This window comes from Talpa occidentalis, unplaced genomic scaffold, assembly GCF_014898055.3.
Source record: "Talpa occidentalis isolate TD23 unplaced genomic scaffold, MPIMG_talOcc4v2.1 talOcc4.5, whole genome shotgun sequence".
NCBI lineage: Eukaryota > Metazoa > Chordata > Mammalia > Eulipotyphla > Talpidae > Talpa > Talpa occidentalis.
Genome location: NW_023604861.1, coordinates 110,242,764 through 110,249,862, shown reverse-complemented (window position 1 = coordinate 110,249,862; position 7,099 = coordinate 110,242,764). Strand labels below are relative to the sequence as shown.

The 7,099-nt window shown below is 38.2% G+C and overlaps 1 pseudogene; it reads left to right on the top strand.

Moving 5' to 3' along the window:
• The first annotated feature begins 6,465 nt into the window (after nucleotides 1-6,465).
• Nucleotides 6,466-6,789, top strand: LOC119258644 (40S ribosomal protein S27-like; annotated as a pseudogene).
• Nucleotides 6,790-7,099: the final 310 nt, after the last annotated feature.

The following is a 7,099-nucleotide window of genomic DNA, read 5'->3' as shown; positions in this document are numbered from 1 at the left end:
TTGATTTATATTTCCATTTAAAGTGCTTAAAATAAAAAAAATAAAGAAGCAAATGCTCAGTTATCTGGGAAATTTCCACCGCGAAGAAAGACTCATTACCCAAGTCTTCTGGATAATCAAGATTTTCCTCTCCTTTACTTAATCAAGGCCACCCACAGCCTAGAGGTTTTAGAAGTCCCCAGTTGAGCCATTTATTCACCAGTAAAGTAAACAGGGAGGAGACCAATTGGAGGATGGGGTGCTAGGTGTGGCTTCACTGTGGCCCCTCCCCTGAGATAGTTGGACCATAAGGAACAGCAGGGAGGGGGATCAGCTCTGGGAATTACAACCATCCCCACTTTAAGACTCTCCCCCCTAGTTAAGTCCAGAAATTATTGGTTAGGTTCTAAAATAAATAGTGCTTATTAAGGCTAATTAACAGGTAGCACAAAAACAATTATGCAAATCATTAAAAGAGTTAGATCAACTTTGCTGTTTCTTAACTTTAGAAACGACACTTCTTTCAATTATGTTTAGCTTTCAGAATTCATTGTTTTGTAGTAATCTAGACTGCTTTAACTACTTTCCTCTGGGGAGGAGAGAGAGAGAGAGCACATTGTCTATATAAACATTTTCTTATCTAAATAGATCTACACAAAAGTAGGGCCATGGCGGCAGCATGGTTGCAATTCCTGTAATTAGGCCAAAATATATGTGCTACATTCCCCATTAACTCCTTGTTCTAGAACTAGAGCTAATATTTAAGTCAGACTGAAATTTAGTGTGCAATTCACTTTCTATTTCTCTCATCTCTTTTTTTTTAAAAGCTGGTAACCAATATTAAAGATAATGTGGTTGGTATCCTTATAACTAAAATATAGCTTCATTGCTGCTCATGGAAATATGTAGTCAATTAGCCATAATGTGGTCCAGACTCCCTTTGATATTCTAAAATAAAAACATTCCAAGTTATTTACTCAAGAAGGGTTGTTTCTAAGCACGCCCAGTAGCTGCTGTTTTTAATAATGCTGCTTTTAATGGGTGTGGGGCATTATGGATGGAGAGGGGATGTGTAGCTCAAAGTTCTGAATAATTATCGTTGGAATTTTGGAGTAATAATTATGAGAGCTTACATTTATATCGAACTACTATTGAATAGCATTCATTCACACTAAGGAAGAGAAGCATCCCTTACAAAGATGCTTTGCCCTGAAAATTCTCCCCATAGGACTAGAGAAGGAACTGCTCTTTATGTAGCATTGTCTGAGTAGTTCCCAAATGCTTAATTTTGGGCATGGCAAGTGCTAATACCCAAGAATCTCCTGATAACATTTATTATAAAAACCTTTGATTCTACCCTCATTTGAAGTAAGTGACTTTGAAGTTGAACAGGGGTATATAGGTGGTAACCACTGATTCAGAAAGCAAGGTTTTTCATTTGCAGTTACACGTATGGGCTTTTGGGCAATTCTCTGCTGAATGACTCAAGCAAATCAATCAATTTATCTGGCTTTCACATTTACCCTTTATAGAGTAATGATGATATCTGTTAAGTCCTACCTCAAAGGGTTGTCTTGAGAGCAAAATGAGACTCTATATGGCAAGTACACAAGTACTCTATAATTTCGCTAAACTTAGGTATTTAAATCCCAGTAGAATTTGTGGTAAGTGATTTGGGAGATAGAAAAAGAACCAGCATCTGACTTTTAGATGAGTTTTCAAACTGGAGAGATAAGGCCCAAATGAAATGGCCTTAAAACTATATCCGACAGTGTATGAAGCCACAAACAAGCATTTTTAGTGTATAACATGACCTCTGTGCTAAGGTTGACCATACGAATGACTGAGAAGTATATTTTTCTCAAAGAGCTCCCAGTTTTGGTGGAGAGAAAAGTTCCCTCTACAACAACAAGTAATACAAACATTGCTAAATTGTATGGTCTAACTTCTTCAGGATGCTCTGAAGTAAGACCCATAGAAACTGTTATAGCCTATGAGATAGAAATTTAACTGTGCTTAGGGTTAGAACAGGAAGAGAAAAGAGAAAGAATCATTGGTGAGGAGAATAGTAATGGCCATGCATAAAGGCAAGAATGAGCCTGCAGTGGTGAGTACCAATGAGATAGGCCTGCCTCGAAAGGTGGGGTGCATTACAGAGGGCCTTAAAAGCTCACCTAAGAAGTTTGTGCTTGATCCATTTGAGCATATTTTGTATACCAGACAGCCTGTTTGAAAGTACTCTTGAAACTTGAAAACTGTATTGTTCAATATGACAGCAATTAGCCACAGGTAGCTATGGAGCACTTGAAATGTAACTAGACTGAATGGAGCTATGCTTTACATGTAAAACGAATACTAGATTTCAAAGATTTAGCACCAAAAAATCTTATTATAAATTTTATATCAATTATTTGATGAAACAAAGTATTTTGAATATATTATTAAATTTAATTTCACCTGTTCAGTTTTTAATGTGGCTGCTAGAAAAATTTAAAGCTATATATGGGACTTTCATTACATTTCTATTAGACACACTGTTCAAAAATGCCAGAATTGAGTGTAAAAAGTCTTATTTTCATAAAGAGCTAACAGAGGGTCTCCCCTGGTGGCACAGCAGTTGAGCCCTGGGCTGCACCTCTGCAGCACCAGTTCGTTCCCCAGCCGCTGGCAAGGGTCCCACACAAAAAAAAAAACAAAAAGAGCTAATAGACACAAAACATTGAAAGAAACAGTTAGGTTTTGTGACAGATGGTTGGGGAGACGTCCAAGAAGCCAAAAGTAACATTATTTCACCCTCATCCCTATCCCACACAACAGGAAGAACCATGGGCCTGTACTGAAGTAGGAGATAGCTAGCTAAGATAGTTCTTGGATAGCATAGAAAGGTTGATATTAAGGGATATTTGTATGTGTAACACTGAGGGGTATACTTCAAAGAGAAGAAATGCTAAATCATGCACCTGAATCATAAAAGTCATACACCTGAATGAGGTATGGAGCCACCTCACTTCAGACAAAATCAGTGATACCTACACAGGTTGCATGCCCTACAAAGGACCAGAGCACAGACAGCCAGAGGAAAAGGAGAGAAGTCAGGAGAAAGAGAATAGAGGTGTCTCTAGCTACCAGGCAACAGAAACAGAGAGGAGAGCAATAACTCTGATCAAAAAGAGCAATATTCTTCAAGGAGAACAAGAGGCTGGATCAATTAAGAGAGATTTCCAGAAGTTTGTTTGGACCCAGAGTCAAAGTTTCTATTATTACATACCTGTCTGCCTGTCTGTCTATCTATCTATCTATCTATCTATCTATCTATCTATCTATCTATCTATCTATTCATCTTGATATCAGAGGGAAGTTTTGCTAAATGTAATATGGTTATACTCTAAAAAGAGTGAATTATGTTAATAAAGAGGTCTTTGTTTGATGGATATGTTTATGCAAATTTGGGGTAGAGTCTAAGTCCTACTGCCTCCTTGCTTACTCCATTCCCAACCATTTCAGTGTCTGGATGTCAGTTACCACTACAGTGTCAGAGCTGGAGGGAAAATATTACACTTAATGCAGTGGGAAAATTTGTAGGGCATGTATAGATAAGAAGAAGGGCTGGGGACAGGGGAAAATCTCATTGTGTGACTGATCCTATTCCTGAAAACCCACCAAAACTTAAGTAAATTCTAGTAAACTCACTAAAATTTGGCATAAGTGAATTTCTTGGAAAAACCAGCAAAGAGACTAAGTTTTGCCTCTGGGGTGATCTGGGGAGAAACATACAGCTTATTGAAAGGTCTGGCCAGACCTCAGAATTTAAGTCCCTCTGTTCCATTTCATATTAGGCAGTGAGACAGAGAAAACATTTTTAAAAGAACAAAATTAAAAAATATAGAGGAGTTTAGAGATATAAAAATTGGGAGAGGAACTAGTCCTATTGGACTACCCTCCTGTTTGGGCCACCTAGACCTGGCTAAGTGGGTTCAAGGGGAAGTCCTGGCTCAGTAGGCTATGCGGTTTTAAGGTACCACTGTTGTTCTGGGAGGAGCACTGAACTTTTCCAAAGCTCATTTGATCTGTTTTCAAAAATGTCTTTGGTTTTTGTATAGCCTTATTTGACTCAAAGACCATAATGTTGAAATACAGAAAGAAGACAGGTTTCCAGATTTAAGTATTAGAGCTGATTCAGATGCAGATTTTGGGGGGAGAGGAGGCTGGAATAATCAGAAGAGAGAACCAGGGAAAATGGGAGGGATGGGATCATGACACTTGCTTTCCTGTTCTCCTACTCATCTGTTAGTATTGGAATGAGTAGGCTTCTGGAATTTAGCTGAGCTCTGAGATTTTTTTTTCCTGTTTCTTTTTGGGCTCCATGTGTTAACTGAGGATTCCCACATAGAGCTCCTCAGACCTTGAGCCAGCTCTGCAGCTGGCAGTATGCATTTCTGCCTGTGTTGAGGAGGGAGTGTGGGCAGGAAGAAGAACTTCAAGAAAGGGGAGGGCTCCCCAAGAGAGGACCCGAAGTGTCCTAAATGAAACTCTGTCTGAGTCAACCAGCAAAATTGTTTACTCCGGCAAGAATCACCTTGGCAACCAGCAGAGCCAGAGGAGTCATAATTTTCAGGAGTGTGTTATGATGGGGCAGCTTAGAGATATAACTATAAATATTAATTTTGTATGTGTATATACAGATAATTCTGTGTGTACATTTTTTTCATGTACTTGGTTCTAGTGATGTTCACAATAAAGAAGAAGCCATTATCCTGATATAATGAGGTTTTCTTGGTTGCCTGTATTGTAATCATGCTGCTTATCCTTTCATGATATACTGAGTATCACTGAAACTACAGCAAAGATTTTTTTAAGAAAATGGTACTATAGTCAATATGGTAGAGACAAAGGGAGGGAAATGTATTCTGAATAGGTGCATATTCACAGAGCATCCCAACTTCCTGGGGTCATGATGGACCTAGGATCCAGGCCTCAATTCATCAGCCAACCAGATATAGTTCTCTTGAGAGTAATCAGGGTCCAGGGCCCCCAGTCACCATATCTAATGGTTATTTTTTATAATAGTTTCAGTAGTACAATTCAGGCTCCTTGCAAAAGGAAGGGGAAGTAAAAAAATATTCATTCCAGAAAATTCAAAGATAAACACAGAGGATCAGGATAAAGGGGAGTTATTGTAAGAAATACTGATATTTTGCTATAACAACCATCTTTTTATTAGAGGACACTAGTCAAATAACCACAAACATTCACGTTGGGACTTTTTTGCTCCTGGATGTTACTGAGCTACAAAGGAAAATACTAATTTAGGGATTATTTCCTCCTTAGATTACAATTTCTCTCTCTCTCTCTTCCTCTTTTTTTAGTGGTCCAAGGAAAAGGGCCAAACCTGTAGCCTGGTATGTACCCAGCAGATATTAAGGAGATGGAAATCATGTAAGGACTCAAAGACAAAGAGGACAGGGGGGCATTAACACAAAGAAATTTCAACAAGTTTTGGCAATAAGTTTAGATAATAATCTATTATCTGGGTGTCTTATGGTTTATTTCTCCATTTACCTATTGAAGGACATCATTATTACTTTCAGGTTTTGGCATCTATAAAGAAATATGATACAAGCATCCATGTGTAGGTCTTTTATGGACATAACTTATCAACACTTTTGGATAAATACCAAAGAGCATGATCATGTAATCTGCAAACAAAGACAGTTTTGTTTCTTTCTTTTCAATCTATGTGATTTTGACTCATTTTCTTGTCTTATTGCATTAGCTAGAATATACAGTAGGACATTGAAAAGAAGAGGGTGTGAGGGCACATCCCTTGCTTTGTTCTTGATCTTAAGGGAAATTTTTGCATTTCTCACTATGATGTATGTTATTAGCTATAAGGTTTATTTTTCATAGCTATTCATTAGATTAGGTTTCAATAGATAGTAGTTTCTCTAAGGGCAAACCTTAAGAATAGAATAAGCCAATGTATTACAAAAGGGTCTCTTCTCTTCTTTCTACAGGAATCATGAGGTAATTTTTCTCTAATATTCACTGTGAAATTAATTGAAGGTAAAACTCACAAAAGTATGAGGGCTCCCCTGGGAATGGGTTCCCCTAGAATTTTTTTTAATCTCCGACTTGTTCTCACTGAGCCTTCAGCAATTTGTCAATTATAGTTCAGGTTCTTTACCTTGCCCTAGTTCCTGTGGAGATTGCTGTTCATGGGTTTCTGCTCCAGGTAAGTGCAATTCTCAGTATTTACCTGTTGGTCTATTCAATGTGGGGAAAGTTTGTCTTGTGATGTCATTTCTCATATGGATCTAGAAAGAATCGTTAATTTTTCAGTTTGTTCAGCTTTTTTCTTGATGTTAGGATACAGGGATGACTTCCAAGTTTCTAATATGCTCAACTGGAATCCCTTAATCATTACATTTCTGCATACAAAATGCTTTAGTAGTTTTATTTTTTTCCCCTCCCTAAATATGAAAAAACATGATCTCCCATGAGAACTTGCCTTTTGCAAAGAATCACCTTCATCCCTCTCCAAAAGAGAAGATGAAACTTAAGAAGTACCTGAATAAGAGCCCCTATTTTTATTTCATGGTTGTGAAATGCCTAATGTGGTAAAAAATCACCACCATCTTTAGCCATGCACAAATAGTAGTACTGTATGTTTCTTGCTCCACTGCCCTCTGCCAGCCTACAGGAGGAAAAGCAAGGCTTACAGAAGGATGCTTCTTCAGATGGAAGCAGCACTTAAGCCACCATGAATCAAGATGGATGGGAAACCATCCCAGTAAACACATTTTGGATTAAAAAATAAAAGGCTATAACAGAGTGATATAAAATAGAAACAATCAGAAAATAGGTAAAAGCTTTAGAAAGCTATTTATTATTGGAGATCATTGATATTTTCCCCCCCAAATGGAACAAAATATGAAAAATAGCAAGGAGTATGAAAGAGACTTGAAGGATCAATCTGAAATCCAATTCATGAATGAGAGTTTTAACAAGAAAGAATAGAGGTGGGCCTCCCCGGTGGCGCAGCGGTTGAGCGCTGGGTTGAGAAGCTGCCCGCAGCCTCTGCAGCGCTGGTTCGATCCCCGGCTGCTCCCCGGCCACCAGA